This window comes from Arvicola amphibius, chromosome 3, assembly GCF_903992535.2.
Source record: "Arvicola amphibius chromosome 3, mArvAmp1.2, whole genome shotgun sequence".
Lineage (NCBI taxonomy): Eukaryota > Metazoa > Chordata > Mammalia > Rodentia > Cricetidae > Arvicola > Arvicola amphibius.
In genome coordinates this window covers 65962388-65979570 of record NC_052049.1, presented here as the reverse complement: position 1 = coordinate 65979570, position 17183 = coordinate 65962388, and positions in this window count along the sequence as shown.

Below are 17183 nucleotides of genomic sequence, written 5' to 3'. Positions count from 1 at the left end.
CTACAAAGGGGCCTGGGTGTTTCTGATAGAAGAAAGAGCATTAAGATTCAAAGGGCATAAAGCCTGTGGGAAATAAACAGAGCTCGGTTGTTCTGAAACACATGCGTGAAGCGGCATGTGATTTGGGGTGCTGATGAAAGCCGGACCACGAAGAGCGGGTATTTCAAACAAGTTTGTTTGAGTTTCACACTTAGTGAGCCATGAGATCTTTTCTTAAAAATAAGTGAAGTGAGATTATTTGGGGTACTAGAGCACTTTCAGGAGTAAGGAGAAAGCAAAGGTGGATATTGTGAGCACGGGGCAAGTGACCCCTCAGGCAGCCAGTGACTGGGTATGGTAACAGCAAACAGAGCTACAGAAGCAAAATAAGTGGGATCCAGTTTGTAATTCAGAATAATTTTAGAATGAGTAGAAAGCTCAATAATTCATTCAAGACTTCTAACTTGGGAGGAAAATTACGTGATTTGCTAAACTCAACTCAGTGATTAAAGTTTTTCTGTCCCCATACCCAGGCCTCTTCCTGTCTTGACAAACTCCAGTAACCTTTACCAAACACATGTAAGTTAGCTGGGACCTAACATGAGGATATTATTTTGGAGTGAGACAGTGCATACAAGTAGACACCTGTATTTCAGTGGAAATGTCAGGGTTAGAGCTACATTGAGGAAATCCAATACACAACTCAATCCGCAAGAATGAATGGAAATCTAATGTGAGCCACAACATGGCCAAGTTCGTTACAAGACACCAAGTGTAGTGATGTGCTACGGGCTGCGTTCCTGCCACCCAGCTCCCGGTGAAATAACAACACACAAACTGTATTCATTTACACACTGCCTGGCCCATTAGTTTCAGCCTCTTATTGACTAATTCTCACATTTTGATTAACCCATATTTAGTAATGTATGTAGCACCACGAGAGGTGGCTTACCGGGAAGATTCTAGCCTGCACCCATCTCGGAGAGGAGAGTCATGGCGACTGCTTGAGGCATCTGACTAACTTCCCTCCTTCCCAACATTCTTTTTTTTTTCTTTTTGGTTTTCGAGACAGGGTTTCTCTGCAGCTTTAGAGCCTGTCCTGGAGCTAGCTCTTGTAGACCAGGCTGGTCTCGAACTTACAGAGATCAGCCTGCCTCTGCCTCCCAAGTGCTGGGATTAAAGGCGTGTGCCACCACCGCCCGGCTTCCTTCCCAGCATTCTGTTCGGTCTACTCTACCTACCTATGTTCTGACCTATCAAGCAGCTTCTTTATTAATTAACCAATGAAATCATCAGATAGATAAAAGACACACCTACATCAACCAAGTATTTATTTGATGACATTATCCCTAAAGAACCATACATAAATGATTAGGAGACACTTAAATAGTAGCTGTATTAATGACAATCTATATTTTTTTGTCATTTATCGTGTGTGTGCCTGTGTGTATGTGTGTCTGTGTGTGTGTATACACACGTGCACAGAATGTAGAGATGCATGGACGCCAGATATCAACATCAGATGTCCTCCAGTATTTCCCATCTTTTTCAGGGAAAGACCTCGAAGCTCGCCCATTTGGCTGGTCTGGCTGGCCAGCAAGCACCAGCGATCTGCCTTGCTGGGACGGCAATCACACATGGCTACAACTGGGTTCTATGGATGGAGGAGGAGGATCACATTCAGGTTCTCTCACACTTGTCCCACAAACACTTTGCCCACTCCGCATCTCCCTAGCTCCCTGAAGTAGTTATAATTTCCAAAAAACAGTGAGAAAAATCAACCATTAACATTCCTGTAGCCTGTGGTTACAATGGCAGTGTAAACACAGAAGGGACTGGGTTGCTTTTCTCTACCCTGCAATCACAGAGCTCATGCAGAGCTGATATGCGCCATGATGGCCCACCAAGGAAAACGCTGATAATACCGATGTATTCCTTTTTGCATCACAGCCTTGCAGAAGAAATCAGGAGCATTCTAAATTCTATGAATAAATAAATACTATATTCTAAAATGCATTAAACTGTTACTCAAATGCTGAAGAACCATACTTATATATAACTACCTGCAATTTTATGTATTTTATTTTTAATGTTTTTGAAACTATAGTATAATTACATTGTTTCTCCCTTCCATTTCCTACTTCCAAATCCTCTCATGCCCCCATTTGTTCACTTGTTTTTCTTTGTCGCTTTATATATATTTAATACATATATACTAATATACCCTACTCAGTCCATGTAAAGTTACATAAATGGCCCATTTATTTGGCATTAGATGACAAATTGGTGGACACTTCCCTATAGCTCTTTGTCTAGGGTTGAGGTCTCATGAACTTCCCTTCTTGTTATTCACAATAGTTTGAAATAATATATTTGTTTCTTTCTTTAATTTTGTGTATATGTTGCAGGGGAAAAGAATGGAGAATGTGTATACAAATGCAGTATCCTCAAAAACCAAAAGAGGGGATCAGATCCCTTGGAGCTGGAGTTACAGGCTGTTGTGAGCCACCTTCTATGGGTTCTGGGAACAGAACTTGGGTTCTCCGCAACAGTCGCATATGCGAATCTAAAAGCATATGCTTTTAACCACTGAGGCAATTCTCCAGCCTCTATGTAATTTGTATGTTTGTATATAATTGCATATTTTATAAATAAAACATTCATACAAATAGAATTTGCATACTTTAATTGTTGAGAATATGTATTAATCTACCTGTAACTTATCTGTCTGAGCAGAGAGAAAATGTCTGTGCATGGATTAAAATGAAATTCTAAAAAAATAATAATACTCTGCTAATATTTAGAAATGTCTTCCTTAACTTCTCACAGGCTCTCTTAGGCAAGTTTAATATTAACTTGTTCTCAAGCAGCCATGATTTGTACTATCACTATGGTCTAAGAACTAAAATTTGTCATTTAAAACACATACTCTTTAAACAAAACAGTAGTAACCCCATGTAATCAGACATGATTCTATGAAGACAATGAAAATAGAAATTACTGAACTATTAGCTTCAGTCTATATTTGACTATATCCTATTTAGATACTAACCAAGAGTACATCCACTGTATCTCAGAAAATCCTGAAGGCTGAAATATATATAATGATCCTGAATTATATATCCTAAAATTTTAAAGGCATTTTCTATATTTTATAGACTTTGAATGGATCTATATCAATTAACTGATATGTAGACTCAATGATCCTATAAGCCCAAATGGCCATTCTGTAGCCAAATGGAAAATGTCACGTGAGCCCTTTGACCTTGAAAAATTTTACCTAGTCTGGATTATTTATGAGGAATACATGCTTTAGTCACTAATAAATCTTGCAGCCATACTCTATGAAAAAAGCAATTTTCTTTATATTAAGTTGCAGGAGTCAATGATGGCTGTGAGTGAACCACTCGAGAAGGAGTCTGTAGATGCATGTCTAGAGAGTGAGCCACTTAGGAGCATTTTCCTCTTAGCAACAGAAGGTGGTACTTCGTTTTAGAGCTTATTTCCTTATGGAACATATCCTAGTGATAAAAATGACTCGGAATATTTTGTGACTCTGAATTGCAATAATTAAAACATAATCTGTTCTTGAGGAACTCTATCTTGTTCTAAATTTGCCACACACAACTGGTATTCCTCAAACTATATTTGCAGTACCTAGAGAGAAATCACGTGACTTTCTTACAAAACTGCTGTGTGTTCCAACCATGGCAGTGTGAAATGAGATCACAGCCTAAACATAATTCCTAAGTATAATGGATAGGCAAAAGTTCAATATACAAAATATGTCATGAAAATTAAGGCACAGATAGGCCATTAAAATACAATTTAATGTCTTAGCACAATGAGGTTCATCTTTTCTAAATACGTTGTAGGACTCCATTAAGAGAGAACATTATACACCTATTATCTTCCTATTTAAAATCATATTAAGGAAATATAAACAAGAACAAAAGAGACTGAATGTTCAGCCATACTAAGATTAAGAATAGAGGGGATCAGCAGTTTGGAAATATTAGAGCCAGAGACAGGCTAACAAAGTTCAGCCTCAAAGGCCACAGAAGACCAAGAATGGTCTCTATCAAGGATTCCATGGACTACCAAGGTACGAGTGAACAGAATAGGAACTAGTAGAATGTGGCAATGCTGAAATGGAGAGAGACAAATTTAAAGGACTTTTGGTAGTCTTTTATTGAGCCTTCCCTCTGCTCAAGCTTAGTACCAAGGCTGCAGGATTTCTCTAAAGGAAAGGCTATACAAATGTCCTAGTAGTGATGCTTAAAGTTTCTGAAACTTATAAAATAAAGCATTTAGAAAACTGGCCTGGTGAAATGTCTTGTTGGGTAAGAGCTGGTTGCGGTGAGCATGAGGACCTGAATTCAAATCACCAGAATGTTCTGAAGAAAGATTGTAAGATTGAGTGTTTTCAGGTGTCCTGCTCCTGTACTAAGGCCATCCACCCAAAGGGGTCAGACTCTGGCCTCCAGGCAGGAGGGGTGCGGGCTTCTTCAGATTGTGCTGCCAGGTTCACTGTCTGGTATTCCATCCCGCCCTGCCCCCACCTTGGCCCTTTTGTCTGGGCTGCGACCCTGGGCTGCCTGGAATCCCTGATCCTGTGCACTGACATTCCATCTGAACTGCTGAGTGAATGCGGACCCTGGGGCAACCTGCCCAGGAAGAGAGCACAGATCCCCTCCCCCCCAGCTCCCTCTGCAGGCTTTCTTTGTTTCTCATGTCCCTGCCTCTCCCAAGCCTTCCCTAGTGTTTTCAGGTGTCCTGCTCCTGTACTAAGGCCATCCACCCAAAGGGGTCAGACTCTGGCCTCCAGGCAGGTCTGAGGATTCCTACAAGGGAGTGTGGGTTTCTTTAGATTGTGATGCAAGGAATAGGTCCTCCTCTGGCACTGGGGAGAGCCAGCCAGTTTCAGTCACAGCAAAGATTGGTCTAGGACACCAAGCGCCTCGAGGCTCCTTTTGAAGGAAGAGATGGGCAGGTGCCAATGCAGGAGTTCCTCCAACAACATGAAAGGCAACATGACATCACCACAACCCAGACATCCTGAAACAACAAGAATTGAACACCCTACCCCAGAAGATATAGAAGAAACCGACCTTAAACAGTACTTTATGAAAATAATAGAGGACCTTAAACAGGAGGTAAAAAACTGCCATAAAGAAATGGAGATGACAAACAAAAAGGTAGACGAACTAAATAAATCTCTCAAAGATACCCAAGAAAAACAAGAAAAACAAGAAAAAGCAATCAAACAGGTAAGGGAAACAGTACAAGACCTGATAAATGAAATGGAGGTAATGAAGAAAACACAAGCTGAGGGAAGACTGGAAATGGGAACTCTGAATAAACGAACAGAAACTTCAGAGACAAGTATTTCCAACCGAATACATGAGATGGAAGAAAGAATCTCAGACTCTGAAGATACTATAGAGGAAATAAACTCACAGATTAAAGAACTAAACAAATCTAACAAATTCTTAACACAAAACATCCAGGAAATCTGGGACACCATGAAAAGACCAAACCTAAGAATAATAGGGGTAGAAGAAGGAGAAGAATTACAACTCAAAGGCCCAGAAAACATATTCAACAAAATTATAGAAGAAAACTTCCCCAACCTAAAGAAGGATGTTCCTATGAAAGTACAAGAAGCCTACAGAACACCAAATAGACTGGATCAAAAGAAAGCATCCCCATACCATATAATAATCAAAACACAAAATATACAGAATAAAGAACAGATATTAAGAGCTGCAAAGGAAAAAGGTCAAGTAACATACAAAGGGAAACCTATCAAAATTACACCTGATTTCTCAATGGAAACCATGAAAGCCAGAAGAGCTTGGATAGATGTGCTACAGACACTAAGGGAACATGGATGCAAGCCTAGACTACTATACCCAGCAAAGATTGCATTCACCATTAATGGAGAAAACAAGATATTCCAGGACAAAAACAGATTTAAACAATACGCAGTCACAAATCCAGCCTTGCAGAAAGTAATAGAAGGAAAATCACAAACCAAGTAGTCCAACAACACCCACAATAACTCAGGCATCTTGCGACCATTCACCAGCACAACTAGAAGAAGGGAAACACACAAACTCTACTACAAAAAAAATGACCGGAGTTAACAACCACTGGTCATTAATATCACTTAATATCAATGGACTCAATTGACCTATAAAAAGGCACAGGCTAAGAGATTGGATACGAAAACAGGATCCAGCATTCTGCTGTTTACAAGAAACACACCTCAACCACAAAGACAGACACCTAAACAGAGTAAAGGGTTGGGAAAAGGTTTATCAAGCAAATGGACCTAAGAAACAAGCCGGTATGGCCATACTAATTTCCAATAAAGTTGACTTCAAACTAAAATCAATCAGAAGAGATGGAAAGGGACACTTTATACTCATAACAGGAAAAATCCTTCAGAATGAAGTCTCAATCCTGAATATCTATGCCCCTAATATAAAAGCTCCCACTTATGTAAAAGAAACACTTCTAGAACTCAAGGCAGCCATCAAACCACACACATTAATAGTTGGAGACTTCAACACTCCTCTCTCACCAATGGACAGGTCAATCCGACAGAAACCTAACAGAGAATTGAAAGACTTAATGGAGGTAATGAACCAAATGGACTTAGCAGACATCTATAGAACACTCCACCCAAAATAGGAAAGAATATACCTTCTTCTCTGTGGCTCATGGGACCTTTTCAAAAATTGACCATATACTTTGTAACAAAGCAAACTTCCACAGTTACAAAAAAAATATTAGTAACCACCTGTGTCTTATCGGATCACCATGAATTAAAATTAGAAATCAACAACAATGCTACCCCCAGAAAGCCCACAAACTCATGTAAACTGAACAGTCAACTACTGATCCACACCTGGGTCAAGGAAGAAATAAAGAAAGAAATTAAAGTCTTTCTTGAATTTAATGAAAACAAAGACACAACATACTCAAACCTATGGGACACAATGAAAGCAGTGCTAAGAGGAAAGTTCATAGCACTAAGTGCCCACTTAAAGAAAACGGAGAAAGCACTCATTGGTGACTTAACAGCACACCTGAAAGCTCTGGAAAAAAAAGAAGCAGACACACCTAGGAGAAGTAGAAGACTGGAAATTATCAAACTGAGGGCAGAAATAAACAAAATAGAAACACAGAAAACAATCCAAAGAATCAATGAAACAAAAAGCTGGTTCTTGGAGAAAGTCAACAAGATTGACAAACCCTTAGCCAAACTAATCAAACGGCAGAAGGAGAACATGCAAATTAATAAGATCAGAAATGAAAAGGGGGACATAACCACAGACACAGAGGAAATTCAGAGAATCATTAGATCTTACTACAAAAGGCTGTATGCCACAAGATTGGAAAATGTAAAAGAAATGGACAGTTTTTTAGATAAATACCATATACCAAAGTTAAACCAGGATCAGGTAAATGCTCTAAATAGTCCTGTTAGTCGAAAGAATTAGAAACTGTTATCAGAAACCTCCCTACCAAAAAGAGCCCAGGACCAGATGGTTTCAATGCAGAATTCTACCAGAACTTCCAAGAAGACCTAATACCTATACTCCTTAAGGTATTTCATAATATAGAAACACAAGAGTCACTGCCAAATTCCTTCTATGAATCTACAGTTACCCTGATACCTAAACCACACAAAGACTCAACCAAGAAAGAGAATTACAGGCCAATCTCACTCATGAACATTGACACAAAAATTCTCAATAAAATACTGGCAAACCGAATCCAAGAACACATTAGAAAAATTATCCACTACGATCAAGTAGGCTTCATCCCAGAGATGCAGGGCTGGTTCAACATACGAAAATCTATCAATGTAATCCATCATATAAATAAACTGAAGGAAAAAAACCATATGGTAATCTCATTAGATGCTGAAAAAGCATTTGACAAAATTCAGCAGCCTTTTATGATAAAGGGCCTGGAGAGATTAGGGATACAAGAGTTATTCCTAAATATAATAAAAGCTATTTACAGCAAGCTGACAGCTAACATCAAATTAAATGGAGAGAAACTCAAGGCTATCCCACTAAATTCAGGAACACGACAAGGCTGTCCACTCTCTCCTTATCTCTTCAATGTAGTGCTTGAAGTTTTAGCAATAACAATAAGACAACATAAGGGAATCAAGGGGATTCGTTTTGGAAAGGAAGAAGTTAAACTTTTGTTATTTGCAGATGATATGATAGTGTACATAAGCGACCCCAAAAACTCCACCAAAGAACTCCTACAGCTGATAAACTCCTTCAGTAACGTAGCAGGATACAAGATCAACTCCAAAAAATCAGTCACCCTCCTATACACAAAGGATACGAAAGCAGAGAGGGAAATCAGAGAAGTATCACCTTTCACAATAGCCACAAATAGCATAAGATATCTGGGAGTAACTCTAACCAAGAAAGTGAAGGATTTATTTGACAAGAACTTTAAGTCTTTGAAGAAAGAAATTGAAGAGGATACCAGAAAATGGAAGGATCTCCCCTGCTCGTGGATTGGGAGGATCAACATAGTAAAAATGGCATTTCTACCAAAAGCAATCTATAGATTCAATGCAATCCCAATCAAGGTCCCATTAAAATTCTTCACAGAGATTGAGAGAACAAAAATCAACTTTATATGAAAAAACAAGAACCCAGAATAGCCAAAAAAATCTTATACAATAAAGGTACTTCTGGAGGCATTACCATCCCTGACTTCAAACTCTATTACAGAGCTACAGTATTGAAAACAGCTTGGTATTGGCATAAAAACAGAGAAGTTGACCAATGGAATCGTATAGAAGACCCGGATCTTAAACCACAAACCTACGAACACCTGATTTTTGATAAAGGAGCCAAAAGTACACAATGGAAGAAAGAGGGCATCTTCAACAAATGGTGCTGGCATAACTGGGTGTCAACCTGTAGAAGAATGAAAGTAGATCCATATCTATCACCATGCACAAAACTCAAGTCCAAATGGATTAAAGACCTCAATATTAATCTGAACACATTGAGCTTGATAGAGGAGAAAGTGGGAAGTACTCTACAATAATGGGCACAGGGAACCGTTTCCTATGCATAACCGCAGCTGCACAGACATTAAGGGCAACATTGAATAAATGGGACCTCCTGAAGCTGAGCAGCTTCTGTAAAGCAAATGACATTGTCACTAAGACACAAAGGCAGCCTACTGACTGGGAAAAGATCTTCACCAACCCTGTAACTGACAAAGGTCTGATCTCTAAAATATATAAGGAACTCAAGAGACTAGACTTTAAAATGCCAATTAACCCAATTAAAAAATGGGGCGCTGAACTGAACAGAGAATTCTCAACAGAAGAAGTTCAAGTGGCCAAAAGACACTTAAGGTCATGCTCAACCTCCCTAGCTATCAGGGAAATGCAAATCAAAACAACTTTGAGATATCATCTTACACCTGTCAGATTGGCTAAAATCCAAAACACCAACGATAACCTTTGCTGGAGAGGTTGTGGGGTAAGGGGTACACTCATCCATTGCTGGTGGGAATGCAAACTTGTGCAACCACTTTGGAAAGCAGTGTGGCGGTTTCTCAGGAAATTCGGGATCAACCTACCCCAGGACCCAGCAATTCCACTCTTGGGAATCTACCCAAGAGATGCCCAATCATAGTACAAAAGCATTTGCTCAACTATGTTCATAGCAGCATTATTTATAATAGCCAGATCCTGGAAACAACCTAGATGCCCTTCAGTGGAAGAATGGATGAAGAAACTGTGGAACATATACATGCTAGAATACTACTCAGTGGTAAAAAACAATGACATCTTGAATTTGGCATGCAAATGGATGGAAATAGAAAACACTATTCTGAGTGAGGTAACCCAGACCCAAAAAGATGAACATGGGATGTACTCACTCATAATCGGTTTCTAGCCATAATTAAAGGACATCGAGCCTATAATTTGGGATCCTTGAGTAGATAATAAGAAGGTGAACCCCCCCAAAAAGATATAGTAATCCTCCTGGATATTGGAAGTAGACACGATCGCCAGGCAAAAATTGGGAACTTGAGGGTGGGGCGAGACGCGGCCAAGGGAAGATGGGGAGAGAAAAGCATGAAGGGGAGAATGGGGGGAGCTCGGAGGAATGGGATGCTTGGGATACAGGAAGGGTGGATATGGGAGCAGGGAAGCATATATCTTAATTTAGGGAGCCACCTGAGGGTTGTCAAGAGACTTGACCCTAGAGGGGTTCCCAGGTTCCTAGGGAGACGCCCCCAGTTAGTTCCTTGGGCAACTGAGGAGAGGGAGCCTGAAAAGGCCAGTTCCTATAGCCATACTGATGAATTTCTTGCATATCACCATAGAACCTCCACCTGGCGAGAGATGAAGAAAATGACTGAGCCCCACATTGGAGCACCGGACTGAGCTCCCAGGGTCCTGACGAGGAGCAGAAGGAGAGAGAACATGAGAAAGAAAGTCAGGACCGTGAGGGAACCTCCACCTGGCGATAGATGAAGAAAAAGACTGAGCCCCACATTGGAGCACTGGACTGAGCTCCCAAGGTCCTTCTGAGGAGCAGAAAGAGAGAGAACATGAGAAAGAAAGTCAGGAACGTGAGGGGTGCGTTCACCCATGGAGACGGTGGGACAGAACTAATGGGAGATCACCAACTCCAGTTGTAATGGGACTGATGGAACATGAGACCAAACCGGACTCTCTGAATGTGGTCGACGGTGGAGGCTGACTGAGAAGCCAAGGACAAAGGCGCTGGGCTTTGATTATTCTGCATGGATGGGCTCTGTGGGAGCCTTCTCAGCTTGGTTGATCATCTTCCTAGACCTGGGGGGAGTTGGGAGGACCTTGGTCTTAACATAGAGTAGGGAATCCTGATGGCTCCTTGGCCTGGAGAGGGAGGGAGGGGAGGTATGGGTGGAGGGGAGGGGAGGGAAGGGGGAGGAGGAGGGGAGGGAAGGGGGAGAAGGAGGGGAGGGGGAGGAGGAGGGGAGGAGATGGAAATTTTTAAATATAAAAAATAAACCATGAAAAAAAAAGAGTGTATGATTTTTGATCAACTTAAAGTTCTTATCCACACCTGCCACCAATGTCACAAACATCATTGACAAAACTTGCTGGAAGGGTATCAATGACTAGGAAAACAATTGGAGTTAGTAGGGTTCACTTCAAAGAAAGCTGCATCGTCAACAGCCATGACATCACTAACATAGAAGAACACAGATGTGAGGGCATCCAATAAAGTGATTCAAAGAACTTGGTCTTGGAATGTCAGATTCGACTTGTGCCATAATTGGTATATTTCCTAACACTTTTCTTTCTCTGTATGCATAGGGTTAGAGCTAAATGACTATTTAAAAAATAATGACACAACTTACCCTCAAAAGCCACACCAGTTTTGATGATATAGAGTCATTCAACTTTCAAGAAAATTTGCCTGGATTATTCCTAGGAAATGATCTTGCACCCTCTTACCTCCATTTAAATAGATAAACTTTATTAGACCTATGACTAATAAGTCGACCGGTCTCCTTACCTACCTGTTTTCCCAGTGCTTGTGGAAGCCTGTATTAGAACCTAGTAGTGCTCTATTTAATTTTATGTTTCTTTCATGGGTCAGGGCTCACACCATACTATTGATACATATGATGTTCCATAAATTGGAATTTCCTTAAGGGGAGAAAAAAAACTATAGATTTCCACATAGTGAAAAATTAGCAAAATTATTCCTAATTTACTGGAGTCCTTCTGTGTTTTGTGATGGCTAGATTTAGATCACTCTCCCTAGTCTTGCTTCCTAAATGTAATGAGGCAGGCTTATAATTGTCAGGAAAGCCAATACTAAGGGGAAAATGGCCCAAACTGAACAGAAAATATATGACAAAAATTATATTAGCCTTAACATAGAAAATGAAGTGGCTCTTGTCTTCATAAAGAACAAATTAAATGTTATAAGAAAAGAACACAATTGGAAAATAAGACAAGGCTTATTTGGCAGGAGATCTCTAGCATAAAATGTCCTAGACTCTTTGTTCATTATCAAGAAACATACACACACCTTTGAAAGTTAAAATGTATAATTGGTTATTTTGAAAAAACAAAAAAGTTAATGAAATGAATTATTAACTAAAAGAATTAAGTGAAGTCAAGTGTGGTGGTATATGTCTATGTAGTCCAGCACTTGGGAAACTTCACAGGAAGATTGTATCAATTTGAAATGAGTCTGGGACTCACAGCAAGACACTCTTTTAGAGATAAATACATAGCAATGTAGGACATGTGACATAAGGCAAGATAGACAACTATTTATGGAAAGAAGACACCTAGACAGACAGGAACATGAAGCACAGGGAAGATTTAGAATGAGAGGGCAGCTAAGAATAAAACCCAACAACATATAAGCAAAAAGAGATTAAATGAAAAATGAAGCAGTACATAATGACAAACTGAAAATAAATGAGTGTGCCAGAAGAAAACCTCTATGAAATTCTTAAAGCAAAAAAGCATAACTTTTTTAAATGAAAGAAAAGTTGAGATAAAGAAATAAAAGCATAAAATCTAATATCCATCGCATAAAAATTAAAAAAGAAAATAAAGCCAAAAGTATAAATTAAAGGAATTCAAAAAGAGGAAACAAAACAAAAAAAAATGATGAGATGAAGGTACTGTCAAGAGAATATGTTTGAAGTAGAGACAAGAATCAACCTTCATGCTGAGACACTATGACAGTATGGTTGGAAAACTGAAACCAATACACCAAGTGCAGAAAACTCACCCAAGTTCTTACAGAGAAATGACAGGACCTGGAGGACATTACAGTCTTTCAGAAGATTTTTAAAAACAAAGCAAGACCAATGTTGGGAGGTATAATACATAACTGTTGGGCTATATGCTATAGAGATTTGCATTGATATGGATCTTGGTCTGTTGATATAAATTTAAGATCAATTTTGTGTATATATTTCTGCTCTTGATTAAGGTGTTGTGTCTGTGTAGCTCATTTAAAAATGTAATGCATAATTAAGAAATATAGGTTAATAGAGAGTCATCTATAATAAGTTTATAGACATGTAAGTTAGGTTTTCTAGATGTACAGAGATATATTTCAGTTAGATAGGTATTCTTCAAATCTTTCAAAGACTACAAAATAAGCAATTGAAATGTTTTAATAACTTAGGACTTTTCATGACAGTGAGACACTTCTGCTCCTGGCAGCACCAATAGCTTCAAGAGGAAGATGGGACCTAAGAGACTCTGTATGGAGTTGGTTAGCCATTTGGGCAAGAAACTGTTCTTGTCTGGACTGCTTGATATTATGCTGTATAACTGGAATGTGGGACCCACAGAAAGATGACTGCTGAATTTGCCTAATGGTGAGATGGTCCTTTGGGGTTCCTGCTTCATGAATGTGTCTGCCAGACATTCTGCAGGATACAGAAGAAAATGACTGACAAACTGCCAATCTAAGCAGAACTGTCTTTGAAATTTCCTCCTTCATAGAAAAGTCCGCCAAATACTTTGAGCCAATAGGCTGCCCACAACATTACAGAAGAACTTTGGGTGATTATCCAGGCAGTGAGATGTCTCTGTCAATTCTAGAATTTTGGAAATTACATACAATGCGCTTCCTGTTAACTTAGGTAATATTATATCCTTCTGTGGTCTTTGATGGAGTCAAAGAATAGATAGTTATAATTATAGTTTTCCTTAGTTATGATAAAGTAGATAAAGTAGATATAAATATTATGACTGTAATTCTTGCTTGATACCTGTTTTGTTATATGTAATTTTACTATGTTAAAGTCAAAACCTTCATTTTTATTTAAACAGAAAATGGGAAATGGTATGGGAAGTCCTTCTGTATATGTGTTGCTTTTATTGGTTAATAAATAAAGAAAGTGTTTCAGCCAGTGGCTTAGCAGAATAGAGCTAGCTGGGGAAAACTAAACTGAATGCTGGGAGAAAGAAGGCAGAGTCAGTAAGATACCATGTAGCTGCCAGAGGGGACAGACAAAAGCTGCCAGCTGGAACCTTGCCAGTAGGCAATGAGCCTGGTGGTAAAATATAAAATAATGGAAATGGGTTAATTCTAGATGTAAGAGCTAGCTAGCAATACGCTTAAGCTATTGGCCAAAGAATATTGCAAATAATATAGTTTCTGTGTGATTATTTTGGGAGTCTGGCCTCCAGGGAAACAAACAAGCAACCTCATATAACAGCTACAAATGACAGACTAAGTGGAAAAACATATTTTAAGTTATAAAGGCAAGCGTTCTACCAAGAAACTTTTGATACTCACGTTGTGCACATAAATTATCCAGTATCTATGAAAGCAAAGGCTTCCTCAGTCAGTGCTAATTTTAACTCCCCAGGAACCTTTTAAAGATGCCATACACCCTACCCCTCCTTGCCACCTTTGGCAGGTAGGAGAGTTGGACCTGAGGTTATAAAAGCAGGAGAGTTGTTCTCACCCCTGCTCCTTGTTGCACAGGGTGAATTAGTTGGGGCAGTGCCAGGGAGCTCATGCTGGTGTTGAGGACAAGGGAGAGCAGGTGGACTGACCAGCACAGCAACCACCTAGGCCCAGAATCAGTTGGCCAGGCCCAAAATCCACTGTGTCTGCGATGTGCTGGAGCACATAAAGGGGCCGGACCTATAGACCTAAAGCTGCAGAATTTCCAGGACACAGATCAACAAAAGGAGCTCCCCCCGGCGGGGGAGGGGGAGGGGAAGTACTGCTAGTGTAGGAGAAACCAGAAGCCTCAAACCAGACCAATGACTCTTTTCTGTTTTTTTTTTTTTTTGGGGGGGGGGGTGTTTGGTTTTTTGTATTGATTTTTATTGAGCTCTACATTTTTCTCTGCCCTCTCCCTGCCTCTCCTCTCTCCCTTTCAACTCTCCCCCAAGGTCCCCATGCTCCCAAGTAACTCAGAAGATCTTGTGTTTTTCTCTCTTAGTGTCCTCATTGTTGTCTAAGTTTTCTGGGATTGTGGTTTGTAGGCTGGTTTTCTTTGCTTTATGTTTAAAAACCACCTATGAGTGAGTACATGTGATAATTGTCTTTCTATGTCTGGATTACCTCACTCAAAATAATGTTTTCTAGCTCCATCCATTTTCCTGCAAAATTCAAGATATCATTTTTGTTTGTTTGTTTGCTGTGTGGTACTGCATTGTGTAATTTTCTTTATCCATTCTTTGGCCAGGGGGTATTTACGTTGTTTCCAGGTTCTGACTATGACAAACAATGCTGCTATGAACAGAGTTGAGCACATATCCTTGTGGCACAATTGAGCATCCTTTAGATATATACCCAAAAGTGGTATTACTGGGTCTTGAGAAAGGTTGTTTCAATGAACTCTTGAAGGTAAGGATATATGGGCTAAGGAGTATAATGTGTGACTCACTCTGTTACACTACAAGTTCCACAATAAGTTTATTTATTTATTTATTTATTTATTTATTTATTTATTATTTTCTCTCTTTTTTTCTGCTCAGATTTTATTTTATTTTGTTTGTGGGGAGAGGTTTCTAGGGCAGAGGTGAGTATAAAAGGATGGAGAGATGAATGGGATCAAGATGCATGAAGTGAAAGCCACAAAAAAAAATTGAAAAGGGGTAAAAATGAATGGAAGCTTTTCAGTTTCAGGAGGTCCCATTTATTAATTGCTTGTCTCAATGTCTGTGCTACTGATGTTAAATTTAGGAATTGGTCTCCTGTGCTGATGCTTTCAAGTATACTTCCCACTTTCTTCCATGAGGTTCAGTGTGGCTGGCTTTATATATAGGTTTTTGATCCATTTGGACTTGAGTTTTGTGCATAGTAATAGGTATGGATTTATTTTTATTCTTCTACATTTTGATATCCAGTTATGTCAGGACCATTTGTTGAATATGTTTTCTTCTTTCCATTTGATACTTTTTTGCTTCTTTGCCAAAAATTAGGTGTTCATAGGTGTGTGGATTAATATCCAGGTCTTCAATTCAGTTCCATTGGTCCTCCTGTCTTTTTTATTCCAATACCAGGCTGTTTTCAGTACTGAAGCTCTGCAGTAGAGTTTGAAATCAGGGATTGTGATGCCTCCAAAAATTCTTTTATTGTACAGGATTGTTTTGGCTATCCTGATCTTTTTGCTTTTCCATATGAAGTTGAGTTCCATTCTTTTGAGGTCTGTTGTTTGGCATAACCAGAACCTGGAAACAACCTAAATGACAATTGGCCAAAGAATGGATAAGGCAAATTTGGGACATTTACACAACTGAGTACTATACAACAGAGAAAAATAATGACATCTTGAAATTTGCAGGAAAATGGATGGAGCTAGAAAACAAAATGGACTCCCATGAGTTTCCTTCTAATCTCCACATGTATGAAATGGTATATTAGTCATGCCTTCTCACACACACACACACACACACACACACACACACGAGACACAGAGAAAGTGAGACAGAGGGAGAGATATATAATAAAATTTTTAAACATCATTATTCACCTTATATACATATGTAAGATTATAAATTGTACTCTGAAATTATTATTTTTTTATTTTAGTGAGACTATAAAATATTCCAGATTTTAATGTCCCCTTTCTTTTTCTTTTGTGAACTGCTTGCACATGTATCTTGTCTTTCTGTTTGACTGCCTTTTGTTCTTGGTCTTTGCATGATAGGAAAACTAGTTTTTCCAGCCAGAACTATCTGTTGCAATACAAGCCAACACTTCCAAGTATACTTTCAGCTTTTGACTTCAATCCCAGCATAACAATTGATATTGCATTTTCTGAATTGTTATTGTATAAATATATTTATCTACTTACTTGTTAGCTTAAGTGGTGTGCAGTTTCTAGCAGCTCATGACATCAGGTATAAACATGGCAGTTCTGAACTCTTTGCTAGTCATTAGAAAGAATTCTTCTCCACTTCATCTAATTATCCAGATCAGCACATTCTGCCAGGTGCTAAACAGAGGCAAAGCCAGTGTCGAGACTGGAATACCGCAGCCTTGGATTCCCAAGTGCTGGCATTGCTGGCGCTTACCACCATATCCACACCACAAACTGCTCTTGTTTCCTAATTCCAAAATGTCCAGAAGCAGAAAGAGATCCCTGAGGAGCCTGATTCTGGAAAAGTCAACTCTCCAGAAGAATGTGACAGCTGAGAGGTC